The sequence below is a fragment of the Triticum urartu genome, chromosome 5 (assembly GCF_003073215.2).
Source record: "Triticum urartu cultivar G1812 chromosome 5, Tu2.1, whole genome shotgun sequence".
NCBI lineage: Eukaryota > Viridiplantae > Streptophyta > Magnoliopsida > Poales > Poaceae > Triticum > Triticum urartu.
Genome location: NC_053026.1, coordinates 255,072,879 through 255,088,454, shown reverse-complemented (window position 1 = coordinate 255,088,454; position 15,576 = coordinate 255,072,879). Strand labels below are relative to the sequence as shown.

The 15,576-nt window shown below is 42.8% G+C and overlaps 1 pseudogene; it reads left to right on the top strand.

Annotated features, from left to right (window-relative positions):
• Positions 1-2,830: 2,830 nt before the first annotated feature.
• LOC125506975 lies at positions 2,831-4,836 on the top strand (annotated as a pseudogene).
• The last annotated feature ends 10,740 nt before the right edge of the window (positions 4,837-15,576 follow it).

The following is a 15,576-nucleotide window of genomic DNA, read 5'->3' as shown; positions in this document are numbered from 1 at the left end:
ATCTCTATAGATCTTAATGCCCAATATGTAAGCAGCTTCACCGAGGTCTTTCATTGAAAAACTCTTATTCAAGTATCCTTTTATGCTATCCAGAAATTCTATATCATTTCCGGTTAGCAATATGTCATCTACATATAATATCAGAAATGCTACAGAGCTCCCACTCACTTTCTTGTAAATACAGGCTTCTCCAAAAGTCTGTACAAAACCAAATGGTTTGATCACATTATCAAAGCGTTTATTCCAACTCCGAGATGCTTGCACCAGTCCATAAATGGATCGCTGGAGCTTGCACACTTTGTTAGCTCCCTTTGGATCGACAAAACCTTCCGGCTGCATCATATACAACTCTTCTTGCAGAAATCCATTCAGGAATGCAATTTTGACATCCATTTGCCAAATTTCATAATCATAAACGCGGCAATTGCTAACATGATTCGGACAGACTTAAGCATCGCTACAGGTGAGAAGGTCTCATCGTAGTCAATCCCTTGAACTTGCCGAAAACCTTTTGCGATAAGTCGAGCTTTCTAGACAGTAATATTACCGTCAGCATCAGTCTTCTTCTTGAAGATCCATTTATTCTCAATTGCTTGCCGATCATTGGGCAAGTCAACCAAAGTCCATACTTTGTTCTCATACATGGATCCCATCTCAGATTTCATGGCTTCAAGCCATTTTGTGGAATCTGGGCTCACCATCGCTTCTTCATAGTTCGTAGGTTCATCATGATCTAGTAGCATGACTTCCAGAACAGGATTACCGTACCACTCTGGCGCGGATCTTACTTTGGTTGATCTACGAGGTTCAGTAGTATCTTGTTCTGAAGTTTCATGATCATCATCATTAGCTTCCTCACTTACTGGTTTAGGAATCACTGGAACTGATTTCAGTGATGAACTACTTTCCAATAAGGGAGCAGGTACAGTTACCTCGTCAAGTTCTACTTTCCTCCCACTCACTTCTTTCGAGAGAAACTCCTTCTCTAGAAAGTTTCCGAATTTAGCAACAAAAGTCTTGCCTTCAGATCTGTGATAGAAGGTGTATCCAATAGTTTCCTTCGGATATCCTATGAAGACACATTTCTCCGATTTGGGTTCGAGCTTATCAGGTTGAAGTTTTTTCACATAAGCATCGCAGCCCCAAACTTTCAGAAACAACAACTTTGGTTTCTTGCCAAACCACAGTTCATATGGCGTCGTCTCAACGGATTTTGATGGTGCCCTATTTAATGTGAATGCGGCCGTCTCTAGAGCATATCCCCAAAACGACAGCGGTAAATCAGTAAGAGACATCATAGATCGCACCATATCTAGTAAACTACGATTATGACGTTCGGACACACCATTACGCTGTGGTGTTCTAGGTGGCGTGAGTTGCGAAACTATTCCACATTATTTTAAATGTACACCAAACTCGTAACTCAAATATTCTCCTCCACGATCAGATCATGGGAATTTTATTTTCTTGTTACGATGATTTTCAACTTCACTCTGAAATTCTTTGAACTTTTCAAATGTTTCAGACTTATGTTTCATTAAGTAGATATACCCATATCGGCTTAAGTCATCTGTGAAGGTGAGAAAATAACGATATCCGCCACGAGCCTCAACATTCATCAGACCACATACATCTGTATGTATGATTTCTAATAAATCTGTTGCTCTCTCCATAGTACCGGAGAACGGTGTTTTTGTCATCTTACCCATAAGGCGCGGTTTGCAAGTACCAAGTGATTCATAATCAATTGGTTCCAAAAGCCCATCAGTATGGAGTTTCTTCATGCGCTTTATACCGATATGACCCAAACGGCAGTGCCACAAATAAGTTGCACTATCATTATCAACTCTGCATCTTTTGGTTTCAACACTATGAATATGTGTGTCACTACTATCGAGATTTAATAAGAATAGACCACTCTTTAAGGGTGCATGACCATAAAAGATATTACTCATGTAAATAGAACAACCATTATTCTCTGATTTAAATGAATAACCGTCTCGCATCAAACAAGATCCAGATATAATGTTCATGCTTAACGCTGGCACCAAATAACAATTATTTAGGTCTAATTCCCAGAGGTAGATGTAGAGGTAGCGTGCCGACCGCGATCACATTGACTTTGGAACCATTTCCCACGTGCATCGTCACCTTGTCCTTAGCCAATCTTCGCTTAATCCGTAGTCCCTGTTTCGAGTTGCAAATATTAGCAACAGAACCAGTATCAAATACACAGGTGCTACGCGAGCTCTAGTATGGTACACATCAATAACATGTATATCACATATATACCTTTGTTCACCTTTCCATCACTACTAGGGAAAACCTTATACACAGACGCTTACTAGAAGCGTGCTGTATTTACCCACACTACTGCTAATTACAAGTAGCGCGCCATACTGACCCTCGCTACTAGTAAATATTTACTAGTAGCGTCTGGGGAAGAAAACGCTATTAGTAAATATCTTCCACGGACAGGATATACTAATAACGCGGATGACAAAACCTGCGCTACTACTAAGCGAATAGCTGTAGCGATTTGAGATACCCACGCTACTACTAAGCGTGTCCACCACCGCACGCGGATCGACCCCCACCCCCACCAAACTCTCTCGCACAAATCCCTGGAAAAAAACTCTCTCGCGCGACCCCCAGTACCCCTCGGTCGATCTCCTCCCCCACCCCACAGTCGATATCCTCCCCCAGATCTCCTCGCCGTCGCCCACCTCCTCTCTCTCTCCCCTAATTACGCCGCCCCCAACCTCTCCTTCGCTCCAAAGGCTGCAGATCGAGCCGACAAGCTTCGGTTGGTTGAGGCCATCTCCGTGGGATGCCCTCGTCGTCCATCCATGGAGACCCTTCCTCCCCTCCGGCCAGATTCGTCCTCGGCTCGAGCTGCTCAGCCGGCGCCCAGATGCGCGGAGCCTTCCTCCTCCACAACCACGCGGCGGCAGCGGCAGAGCCATGGACCCGAAACCCTAGCCCACGGAGCGAGATCGCCATGGATCTGCAAGCAGGAGGAGGCGCATCCATGGGTACAAATCCCTCATCTTCCCCCATCTCTCCCTCCCTCTCTAACCCCCGTCCGTCTCCATGACCAGGACCAGGACAACGCACGCCACTAACAGCATCACCAAAGTTCGGTCTTCTCCATGGGTATGGAGATCCGTCCAGTTATATCACTTGATTGTATATGTTATATAACATGATACTTTTCTTACTTGGCAGATTACTATTCGTATATGTATATTCAGGGCCATAATGTATTCTCCCTTTTGCAATGCTACCAGAGGATCCCTGCAAAAAAAAGGTACATGGGGATAGCATATTTAAGTTCAGATATGCCACATAGTAGAAACATTTGTTTTTCAGTTTTTTGTAGCAATTACTGTGATGGAACATGCAATGTTCTCTTATATTTAGCTAATAATCAACTGTGAATAGGCTGAGTTTGTAATTATCATTAATCACACTAGGATCCATTTCGGTTGATATATGCAACAAAATGAATTTGTGGTGGTTTTGAACACTTGGGAGGTACTTTTATTCTAGAGGAAAAAGGGTTTGTGGTTTTTTCGTCCAAATCAAGCATCATATCAGGTTGCTACCTACATGTTCTGTTGAGTAACGGAAACAATACATTCATGTATATGGATTGGTAGTCCTCAATCAATATTCAATCATGACTTGATTTATCTTGCCCGTTTCTTATACAAGAAACACTTTCAGATTAAAAGAGTCCACTGGTAGTCATTTTGTAGACTGTATGACACTGTCTGGCAGCAGCATCCCTCCCCCCATAATGCTTTAGTATTCTTATTACATGGTTGGCTATTTGAGGGTAAGCTTTTGTGTGCATCGGTAGAGTATATGTATGACACTGTGTCCTTGTTTTTATCACTTCAGTCCAGTTTGTCTTCAACAAGTACTACTCTCTGTTTAGAGAAGATGCACTCTCTGTTTAGTTTTTGGCCAGCTCAATTTGCAAGTTTGTATAGTCACTATGCTCTTCAAATAGTAGATTCATGGACTTTGTTATCTTTGAAAATGTGGAAGATATCAAGGTATTGAAGTGACTACTTAGAAAAATGGATAGATAGAAAACTATCGGAAGAATTATGCCTCTAACTCCTTATGTGGTTCGTATGTGTTGTTTCTTTTTAGGGCTTCCAACACAAAAAAATTGCTTCTAATCTTTTGTGTTATCTTTTGTCATGGAAGTAGCTATGTGCTGCTTTAGTGTGTAGTTCAGTTGTGCATTACGGCTTAAATAAGAATCTCGGGAAAAATTTGTAGCACATTGGCACCGACATGTACCGCGTTGTTTTTCTGTGTCGTTCTTCTATAGAAACTGAAGTTTTTGAACCTCTGTTGGTAATGTTGTAGGGTTCTGGTGGCGATGCTGACGGTCGTCGAGAGGTTCATGGACCGGATGGTGTCGTGGCTGCCGATGTATGGAGAGGTGAAGTTGATGCTCGTCCTCTACCTCTGGAACCACAACACATGGGTAAGCAGTCGACCAGACACCCCGAGCCCGAGAGATTATCAACATTTAGATACACTTGATTCGGTATGTGGCCAATTATGAATCTAAATCTTAATGGTGTTCGGGTTTCAGGGTGCGGGGCACGTGTACGAAGGCTTCCTCCGTCCGTTGGTGGCGAGGCACGAGGACAACATCGACCGATGCCTGCTGGAGCTGAGGGCCAGGGTGAGGGACGTGACGGCGTCACAACGGCGGCTGTTGTCCATCAGGTGTGGCTCGTCGAGGCTGCCCAGTGTGTTTCGTCGCAGCTGCAGGTCACGAGATCAGTCCGGGCAGGCGCCGCACATTGACGAGTGATCCAATATTTTGATCGGACCATAATAACTAACGTGTCACATTCTCTAGCATCTAGAAGTAGTGGTAAAATTCTGAATTTGCATGGCAAGCACCACTTACGTAGGTAGCTTCCACGCATAGTTTATACTCTTACGCCTATAAAGGATAGGAATTAAGCATGAGTTATGGCTACAATGAGGAACTGTGTACAATTTATACTCTTACACATATAAAGGATAGGAATTATGCATGAGTTATGGCTACAATGAGGAACTGTGTGATAGTAGATACGGCAACTGTGTGATAGGTTGATTTTTTTTTAATTTCTAATAAGTTAGTAGTAGCGTGGGAAAAAATTGCGCGCTACTAGTATTTAGTATACTAGTAGCGTTGGTACTCAAGAAACGCTACTACTATTATGTTAGTAGTAGCGCGGGTCTATAATAGCAGTAGCGTGGGTGCTACCCGCGCTACTACTAACTTTTAGCTGTAGCGCGATACTAGTAGCGTGGGTACCCTCGCTACTAGTAGCTAATTTACCCATGCTACTAGTAGCCTTTTCCCTAGTAGTGCATCCTTCTTATCCGCCAAATACTTGGGGCAGTTCCGCTTCCAGTGACTAGTCCCTTTGAAGTAGAAGCACTCAGTCTCAGGCTTAGGACCAGACTTGGGCTTCTTCACCTGAGCAGCAACTTGCTTGTCGTTCTTCTTGAAGTTCCCTTTCTTCCCTTTACCCTTTTTCTTGAAACTGGTGGTCTTGTTGACCATCAATACTTGATGCTCCTTCCTGATTTCTACCTCTGCAGCCTTTAGCATTGCGAAGAGCTCGGGAATTGTCTTATTCATCCCTTGCATATTATAGTTCATCACGAAGCTCTTGTATCTTGGTGGTAGTGATTGAAGAACTCTGTCAATGACACTACGATTAGGAAGATTAACTCAAGTTGAGTCAGTGGATTGTGGGTACCAGACATTTCTGCGTAATATGTTCACTGCAGGAACTTCTCCTCATCTTGTAGCTATAGAACTTATTGGAGACTTCATATCTCTCAATCCGGACATTTGCTTGAAATACTAACTTCAACTCGTGGAACATCTCATATGCTCCATGACGTTCAAAACGTCATTGAAGTCCCGGTTCTAAGTCATAAAGCATGGCACGTTGAACTATCGAGTAGTCATCAGCTTTGCTCTGCCAGACGTTCATAACATCTGATGTTGCTCCTGCAGCGGGTTTGGCACCTAGCGGTGCTTCTAGGACGTAATTCTTCTGTGCAGCAATGAGGATAATCCTCAAGTTACGGACCCAGTCTGTGTAATTGCTACCATCATCTTTCAACTTTGCTTTCTCAAGAAACGCATTAAAATTCAACATAACAATGGCACGGGCCATCTATCTACAACAACATAGACATGCAAAATACTATCAGGTACTAAGTTCATGATAAATTAAAGTTCAATTAATCATATTACTTAAGAACTCCCACTTAGACAGACATCCCTATAATCATCTAAGTGATCACGTGATCCATATCAACTAAACCATGTTCGATCATCACGTGAGATGGAGTAGTTTTCAATGGTGAACATCACTATGTTGATCATATGTACTATATGATTCACGCTCGACCATTCGGTCTCAGTGTTCCGATGCCATATCTTCATATGCTAGGCTCGTCAAGTTTAACCCGAGTATTCTGCGTGTGCAAAACTGGCTTGCACCTGTTGTATGTGAATGTAGAGCTTATCACATCTGATCATCACGTGGTGTCTTGGCACGACGCACTGTAGCAACGGTGCATACTCGGGGAGAACAGTTATACCTTGAAATTTAGTGAGAGATCATCTTTGAAACACATTAAAAGTGAAGCAAAAGTAAACCGTAGACATGCTAAATGGGTTGAATTCATTGAGACTTTCCCTTATGTCATTAAACACAAGAAGGGTAAAGAAAATGTTATTGATGATGCTTTGTCGTTATACTATGCTTTCACAAATTGACTTTAAAATATTTGGTTTGGAGACCATAAAAGATCAATATATGCATGATGCTGAATTTAAAGATGTATTGCAGAATTGTAAGGAAGGGAGAACTTGGAACAAGTTCGTTCTCAAAGATGGATTTGTGTTTTGTGCTAACAAGCTATGCATTCCAGCTAGCTCCGTCCATCTTTTGTTGTTGTAGGAGGCGCGTGGAGTAGGATTAATGGGACACTTTGCCATCAAGAAGACGGAGGATATAGTTGCTACACAGTTCTTTTGTCAAAAGATGAGGCGGGATGTTGAGCATTTTGTTGCTCGCTGGACTACATGTCAAAAAGCTAAGTCACGACTCAATCCTCATGTTTATATATGCATTTGCCTGTACGTAGTGTTCCTTGGGAGGATATATCTATGGACTTTGTTTTAGGTTTACCTCGAAAAAAGAAGGGGAGGGATAGCATATTTATTTTCGTGGATAGATTCTCAAAAATGGCACACTTTATATCATGTCATAAAAGTGATGATGTTGTTAATGTTGCTGATTTGTTCTTTCGTGAAATTATTCGGTTGCACGGTCTGCCAAATACTATTGTTTCAAATCATGATACTAAATTTCTTAGCCACTTTTGGAGATGTTTATGGGCTAAATTGGGGTCTAAACTGCTTTTTAGTAATACTTGTCACCCATAAACTGATGGACAAACTGAAGTAGTCAATAGAACATTGTCTACTATGCTTAGGGTTGTTTTGAAGAAAAATAAGAAAATGTGGGAAAAATGCTTGCCTCGTATTGAATTTGCTTATAATCATTCATTGCATTCTACTACTAAGATGTGCCCTTTTGAAATTGTGTATGGTTTCCTACCTCGTGCACCTATTGATTTGTTGCCTCTTCCATCTTCGGAGAAGGTTAATTTTGATGCTAAAGAACGTGTTGGATTGATTTTAAAAATGCATGAGTTAACTAAGGAAAACATTGAGCGTATGAATGCTAAATATAAACTTGCTGGAGATAAGGGTAGAAAACATGTTGTGTTTGCACCTGGAGATCTTGTTTGGTTACATTTGTGTAAGGATACCTATGAGGTTCGGTAGTAACTTGACCTATGAGGACATCAATACCATTGTTACACCCACAGCCCCTACTGTTACATATACTGGACCAATTACTAGAGCTCGCGCACGCCAATTAAATTACCAGGTACTTTCGTTTCTTGGTAACGATTCTAATGTTCATGAGAATATGATGCTGCCTAAATTGGATACATTTGTTTTTCTTACAAATGAAGGGCCTAGCTTGGACAAGAAAGATGAACCTTGGAACAAGTTCAAACATGGAGATGATGGCATGCGCAAGGGGATCAAGAACGGAGTTACAAGTGATGATTTCCGGACTTTGAAGCCACCATAAGGGGATCAAGAACTTTTGATACAAGATGCCACTTCATAAATTTCGTCTAGAGGCTATTCTAGGTGCTACGTCACCTTATTATTCGGCCAGGCCCATGTATTTTTGAAATACTTAAGTATAGGCTGTTTTTAGAGTCCGTATGTGTGGGGAAACAAGAGTTAGGGTTGGTTTCGGACCCCCTCCCCCAAGGTCCACGAAATTCCCCCCTCTTCCTCCATATATACAACCCTTATGGCGTCATTTAGACTTTGGGTATTGTTTAGATCAAAAGTTCGCCATAGCTACAACTTCACGTACTTCGTTTGTGTTCAGCGACCAGACCAAGACGTCACAGAACCCCACATTGATCAATAAAGCATTCATCTTATATTTGCAATATCCATATTGCAATCTTAGTTTCTTGCTTGTTATTCGTTTGCTCGCAGGAAACAGACCCTCGTGGTCAGGTTCATCATGCTCCGGCGTGGTGAATAACCCCTCGGAACTTGGTTTAGCGATTGCTAAGGCGCGACGTCTCGCACGTTCGTAGTTGGATCGTCAAGGTCGACTCCCATAGAAAACTATAGCCACCATCCCATCGAAACATCGGGACACCTTTGCCTCTATCAAGTAGTTGGCCTATCCATCATTTCAAGTAAATGTGTGAGTGGAGGAAAGATAAGAACAATACCAAATGTACCTTGACCGATGTTGAGAATGGATCAAGATCACTCAATGATGTAACAAGGAAATATCACAATTGGTATCGTATCTCATCAATCTCTCACACCTACACAAATAATGCCTTTGGTGGATCTTGGTTAGGATGGTGCCATAAATTTTGATGCAAATATTAGCAAGACTCAATAATGTTGGAAAAGATTCGGAAATTTGCAAATGCAACAAGTAGACCAATAGCAAGATATGGCACACGGAAACACACACACACGAATAGATAGATGGGGTCATGCAACCAAGGAATGAGCCAAGATGTGGGATCCACGAAAATGCTATTGTTGCACAACGCTAGATAGACGAAAACTCGATTGCACAATAGGTGGATACGAGACTTGGGCACAACCTACTAAGCAAAATGCAACGACTTCTATCCCAAGTATGCTATATGTATGGTGTTCCGATGATATGATTCAAGATGATAGAGTATGACAATGTTAATGTAGTATGATGCTATGGTTCTTGCTTAAAACCTCTCTGCTTAAAAGCTCTCTGCTTATCATCTCCTTTTTCTTAAAATCTTGTTTGGCTCTTTCTCTTCTGAGCTCTTTCTTTGGCCTCTTATGTTAAACTTCACGAACCAAGATAGAAATTGTGTATATGTGGTGACAACATTGTGACACAAGATATGATATCAAGATGATTGTACCAAGATGATATGGTATGTATGCTATGGGGACTAGTATCACTAATGTGCACAAGTAACGTTGTCGGCAATACTCAACGACTAGTCTCGATAGGAAAGATACGAAAAATGGGCTATGGGGTTATCAATGCAAAGGAAAGAATGAATGCACATTGAAGGGATACCATGATACCAAGGTGATATAGAGGTTACCGTTCTTGCTTCTGGTCAAGGTGTCAAAATGGTGACATGGTCGATGTCGATGACGAAGATGAGCGGCGGTGATGTCAATGACGAATAGTCCCTAAGTAGCTGAAACAAGTAACGCAACTCAAATTATCAAAGAAAAAAGTTGCAAAATTTGTTGGAGTTGGTAGTGGGAAAGTGGTGGTGGTTGTGGAGAGCGGTGGTGGTATGGAAGTGCATATGCGAAAGTGGTAGTGGAATCAGGGGTTGCGTATGCATAAGTGGAAATGGGTCGGGGGAGTGAACAAAGTTTTGTTTCATCAGGGTTCGTCGGACGTCCGGTCTGGGTCGGACGACCGGTGGTCGTCGTATGTCCGATACTTGTCGGACGTCCGGTGCCTGGGCGATTTCAGGCATGGGATGAACTCTAGGGTTCGAGGTGGAGTGGTAAAATTTGGGCAAAATTGGATGAATTTCTGGATGAAGAAGGGGAAAAGATGAGGCAAATCTAGATCTACCTGCTACACACGAAATCCACGGATCAAATCAAACAAAACTTAATGAAAACCAACAAATCACAAAAATATTGAGGCTATTTTTGGTGGGGAATTTTCGAATTTGGGACAAAATCAACAAAACTAGGCTAGAAAACAAAGGGTAGGGCTCCAAATTCGTGATCAACCAAGGCTCATGATACCAAGATGATGTAGGGTGGATACCCTAAGGCCGATCTTTCACGAAATGGTGTGGATCGTACCAATAACACGAAGAACATGATGGGAGAACACTCAAATCAACGAGAACATTCACACATGTGCTAGATCTATGAACATAAAGAGTGATGCAAGATCCAAACACAACAAAGGACGATAAAAGATGCGGTAGTTATTCTCCATGAGGAGGTCTTGAGTGGTCTTCTCGTGAGGGGTATTGAATCCGCTTGGGGGATCTTCTCCGTAGAGGTCGTGGTCTCCTATAGACAAGGTATCAAGTGGATGAGCAAATCTCTATGTCTCAAATGAGATAATCCTTTGGTAACCCTAGAAAGAGGGAGGAGGAGGAGTATATATGGTCTAATTGGATGAAGGGGTAGATCGGCCTCAGCCTAACACACTTTGGGCAGACAGGCGTCGGTCGTCCGGCAGCTACCGGACGTTGGTGGCTCATGAGGGTCCGGACATCCGGTAGCAGTCGGACGTTCGACATTTCGGCTCTGATCAGGTGGCGTCAGATTTCTGGAGGACGTCGGACGTCTGGTTGCCGGTCGTCCATAGACTTCAAACTTTTGATAATTTCCATTCTATTGTGTGACACCGATTGTCCGGTGGTTTGGAGGTGTCGGACGTCCGGTCCACGTCGGTTATCCGGCTGCTTAGCATTCACTAGCTAGGACTTGGCTGCCTGGTTGGCACTTCAGGTGTCGGACGTCCAGCATGGTCCGGTGGTTGGAGATTTTCTGGCATCCCTTCTTCTTGTTCCTTGTACTTGATGTCCTCGCTAGCTCGTCCGTTGGGTGTATTGGTTCTGTGGCTTCCCTCTGGATACCTAATTACACATAGGGTTTTCGCTTGAAGTAGTAGCCATGTCTCACATGTAGCAAGTGGTAGTTCAGAGAGGAGCGAGTTCACCATAGTGGCAATAGCCCTTGCTCGAGCTCTTGTCATAGGTCCGAGTGGTGTCGTGGGAGACGTAGGTAGGTCCAAGGGAATGACCGTGGGATGCTCCGCATCAACTGTACTCTCCGTGCGCTTGTAGACCTAGTTCTTTTAACACTGATCTCACCATTCATTCTCGACCGGACAGTCCAAAAAGGGGTATGTTACATTACTATTCATATAGTTGACATGCGCACAACATCATTTGTTATCATCATATCTTACTACACTAGCAACAAGATTATATAGTACTAACGTATGAACCACTGCACATGCCTAGTAGTAGGAGTACTATGTAAGTTCAAGTGGGTGTCGTGTTTCGCACTCCTTCGTCGTAATAGCGGAAACGCTTGTTGTAATCATTTTTTTCTTTAGAAACAGTGGACATGCTCTACCATGCAGATCCACCTCGACAGTCTTCGGGAACCTTTCTATTCACTTCCGTCGACGTGTGGGACAGCCAGCATCGGGGTCCACTTGCCATGCACTAAATTACTCCGTACTAGACTGCACAACTACATGGTAGACTACACCGGTCGAAGCACCTCAGTAATGCCCAATGAGCCATCAAATCACAAAACCCCCACCTTTCCAGCAGTAAGTTGGACGGACGAAGCAACCATCATTTCACTCTTCTCCCTCATGTTCCTCTCTTGAAGAAAACCCCAAATCGCTTCTCCCTCGTCTTGTTCCTCATTTCTTCAACAAAACCCCGATGTGCTTCTGCCATTGTTCTTCTCTCCCAAAGAAGGAAAGGTGAGCGCATCAATGGTGTTGCTTCTGGCCATGGCCCGGTCTTGCAACCCCAAGACTGATCCTATAACTCTCTCTCTCTGTTCTTCTATTGGGTTTGTGATTATGGTTTCTTTTCCTTTATTTCTATTTGACAGTTTCTTGATGGACCTTGGAGCACCGGCAAAAGTGATGTCTATGGCTCTTGCCAAAACCATTAAGGCTCAGGGAACGAAGAAGCACAAGGACCCTGCCGGGACTACCACAAACAAGCTCAAGCCATCGCCCTGTCCTAGCCCCCCTCTCCGGGATCCCTCGTTAAGGCAGTCCAGGGAATATCTCTTCTTGACGATCTTTTTGGCGATCTTGATCGTGTTTTTTCATCTAACAAGCAGTACTAATACTAGTAGTACAATTTTCTGGGTGATCTTGCATGTGATTTTTGTGTGCCAAATGACGGTTCTAAATTGCTCTTTTGACCAAAACATGCGAGAGGTTGACATACATATGATTATTGCACATAACACTGATGTCTTGTAGATTACTTTCAACTACTTTATGAACATCAATGCTAGCTATAGGAAATGCAAGATTTTAGCTTTCATGCCTTTGAAGAGAGTATAGTAGCCTCAGTAACATGTGTTATGGATATTGCAAGTAATCCCTCTGCTCTCATGCCTTTGAAGACAAGTTCTAGTGCCTTTGTTTACTCATTTCTATGTGTATATGTAGTCTTATATGGAGTAAAATATCGAAAATCATCTTATATTTCTGAACGGAGGTAGTAATAAAATATTTGGTTTTTTTAATTAGAACCAGGTCCGCAGTGGAGATGAAGTTCTCAAAGTCATGACGTGTGAACTGGAAGACCTGAGGATGAGTTCTACTACTAAACTATCCAGCTGATGTGTCCTTGTCGCCACATGTCGTGAACAAGTGTTTTCAGGTAGCACTGTTGTCAGGCGTGTTCTCGAGGGTGTATTTCACCACAACAATTTCCTAGTTGTTCCTTCGATTACGAAGGGTGTGGTTCTTGTAAAGCTTCCCGAAAAATCTAATGCAAACTGTCTTCATCGTCATGTTTATGAGTGGAAAGACCACTCTGTTAGGTTCTCCAAGGTTGACGAGAGGGCGATCGTGCCGGTAGACATCTCTCATGAAGTCCATGGCCTAGTCAGTTATGTGGGGTACATCTCGTAGATCGGTAGATAGAAATAGTCTGTAGAGTTTAATTAGTGCAACTTTGCTTGTCTGTAATAAGTACTATTGTTCAATACTTAATTTGTGTGTGTGAACCCTGTATTGTTCAGTACTGTCACTTTTTTGTGTGGTGAGTCATGAGAACAATCTATGTCAATGTCTGCCCACTCAATTTAGTATCTATATTTTGAAGTATCCAGATCATCTTTTTTGTGAGGACAGTTTATCAATTATAGTTACACTCCAATATCTGTATGCATTGCAGGGTTTATCGCACCCACCAAGATTTCCAGTCCCATGGATGTTCAGTCCATATGATTTTTTATGACCTTTGGATTGTCCTTCTTGTGGGAGTAAGCGGGGGCCCTGCATGTCACCCTTAGTTGGACGATCAACCTTCAATTTAGAACTTGAACATAGTGATTTCCTGGTAAGGATTCACTCATGTCGCATCAAGTAAATCTTATTGATTTACTGTCTAAATCTTATTGATTTATTGTCATGTTTTCTTACTTTTGCTGCAATTTTACGATGCAGGTTTTTCCATCTCACATTCGTTACAAAATAAACCATTTGATTTGATCTATGATGGTTATTTTTGCAGGTTTCACTTTTTATGTCGTGTCGTTAACGAAAGCACTGTCCATCACTTATATTACTGGACACAATTGGATCAGTCTGTTATCTGAGTACAATCTGAAGCCCTATGATGAACTGCAGTTTGGTTTAACAAACACGCCATAATTAGTCCTTCTCGCATTTAAAAGAAGTGAAGAAAAAGACTGGATCAAGGCCACGGAGCCTAGTGAAGTTAGAAAGCTGAAGATGAAATCATAGTAGACCAGAGACGATCGATGTTGTCTCGCACATCGGTACCACCTTCAGCATCGGATTGAGCACCGACACCTTCTTCGACGACACTGGCTCTAGCACTAACAGCGGCAGAAGCTTAGTCTGATCCACCAGAGGATTGGGCACCGACCGTGTCAGCGGATCAGGCTGATCTACCGGAGGATCAGGCACCGACACGGGCACCAGCTCCACAAGGAGCACCATCTCCGGCAGCAGCAGCGGCACTACCGTCGCACCGGCATGGGCACTAGCAACGGCTCCGGCATCTGCACCAACACTAGAAGTTGCACTTGCATCTACTCTGGCCCGTGCAGCGGCAATGGAATCAGCACTTGCACCGGTAACAAACTGGCCTGCATTTCGCACTACATATACCGAAGTCCTTACAAAAACCGACATCTCCACCTTCTTGGTAAGCATTGGTAGCCCAGGTGCTTCGTTCTTTTTTCTTTCCATGTTGTTTCACATGATTCACTGTGTTGATCTAACTATTTGTGTATGTCTTCTTGTTTGCAAAAGAGAACTCCTAGAGCAACGAGGGAGTCGTTCAATAATCCGGGAGACCGCGGCCAATTTTCTCTTACCATGCGCAACCTTGGTGTGAATGAACCTGCTCAATATACCGTAAGTACAAAGGATGGTCGCATGATGATTGATGCTAAAGGATGGTCAAGGTTCAAAACTCTATCAAATCTTGCGGTGGGGGATGATGTCAAAATCGAACTTTCTCAGCAAGGAGAGCTAGTCCAAATCAACTTTGAAATTCTTCAGTAGTAGCACGCAACTGCCGAACTGATCTATCGTCCGAGAGCTTTTGATGTAATAATATGGCATGGTGAAACAAGTGTCATGTGTGTATAAGTAGTATGACAGTAGTATTTGTCAGGTAGGATATCATGAAAGAATTGCAACTCTGATTGCTGGTTAGGAACTGCTATTCGATTTCATTCTAACAACTATCGTGCTTTATTTAATTTTCTGTATTTTCCTTGCGACAGCATCTAAAACCAGCGCCGTATCGGTCGCTTGCAATATGAAATGCGCTGAGTTAGAACACATGGGCCCCCAAACATGCAGGCCAACCGGCCTGTGGCCCGAAGTCTAGAACCGTTAGCTTATTTGAGTATTATATTCTCATCGGAACACCCATATTATGTTATATATATTCCCCTTGATTTTTCTTACGCATAAAGTTGTGATAAAAAGATTTTTATATTTCTTTACAGAGGGAGTATCTCTCTATCAAAAATATATTTATGTGTAACTAGTTACTCATGCCTTTCTACTTCCTTTCACTGATATGCGGGGCATCCGATAACGGGGTCCACATGCCATGCACCAAATTAGAACGCCCAACTGCATGGTAGACTCACCCCGGTCCTAGCGCCACAGTAAT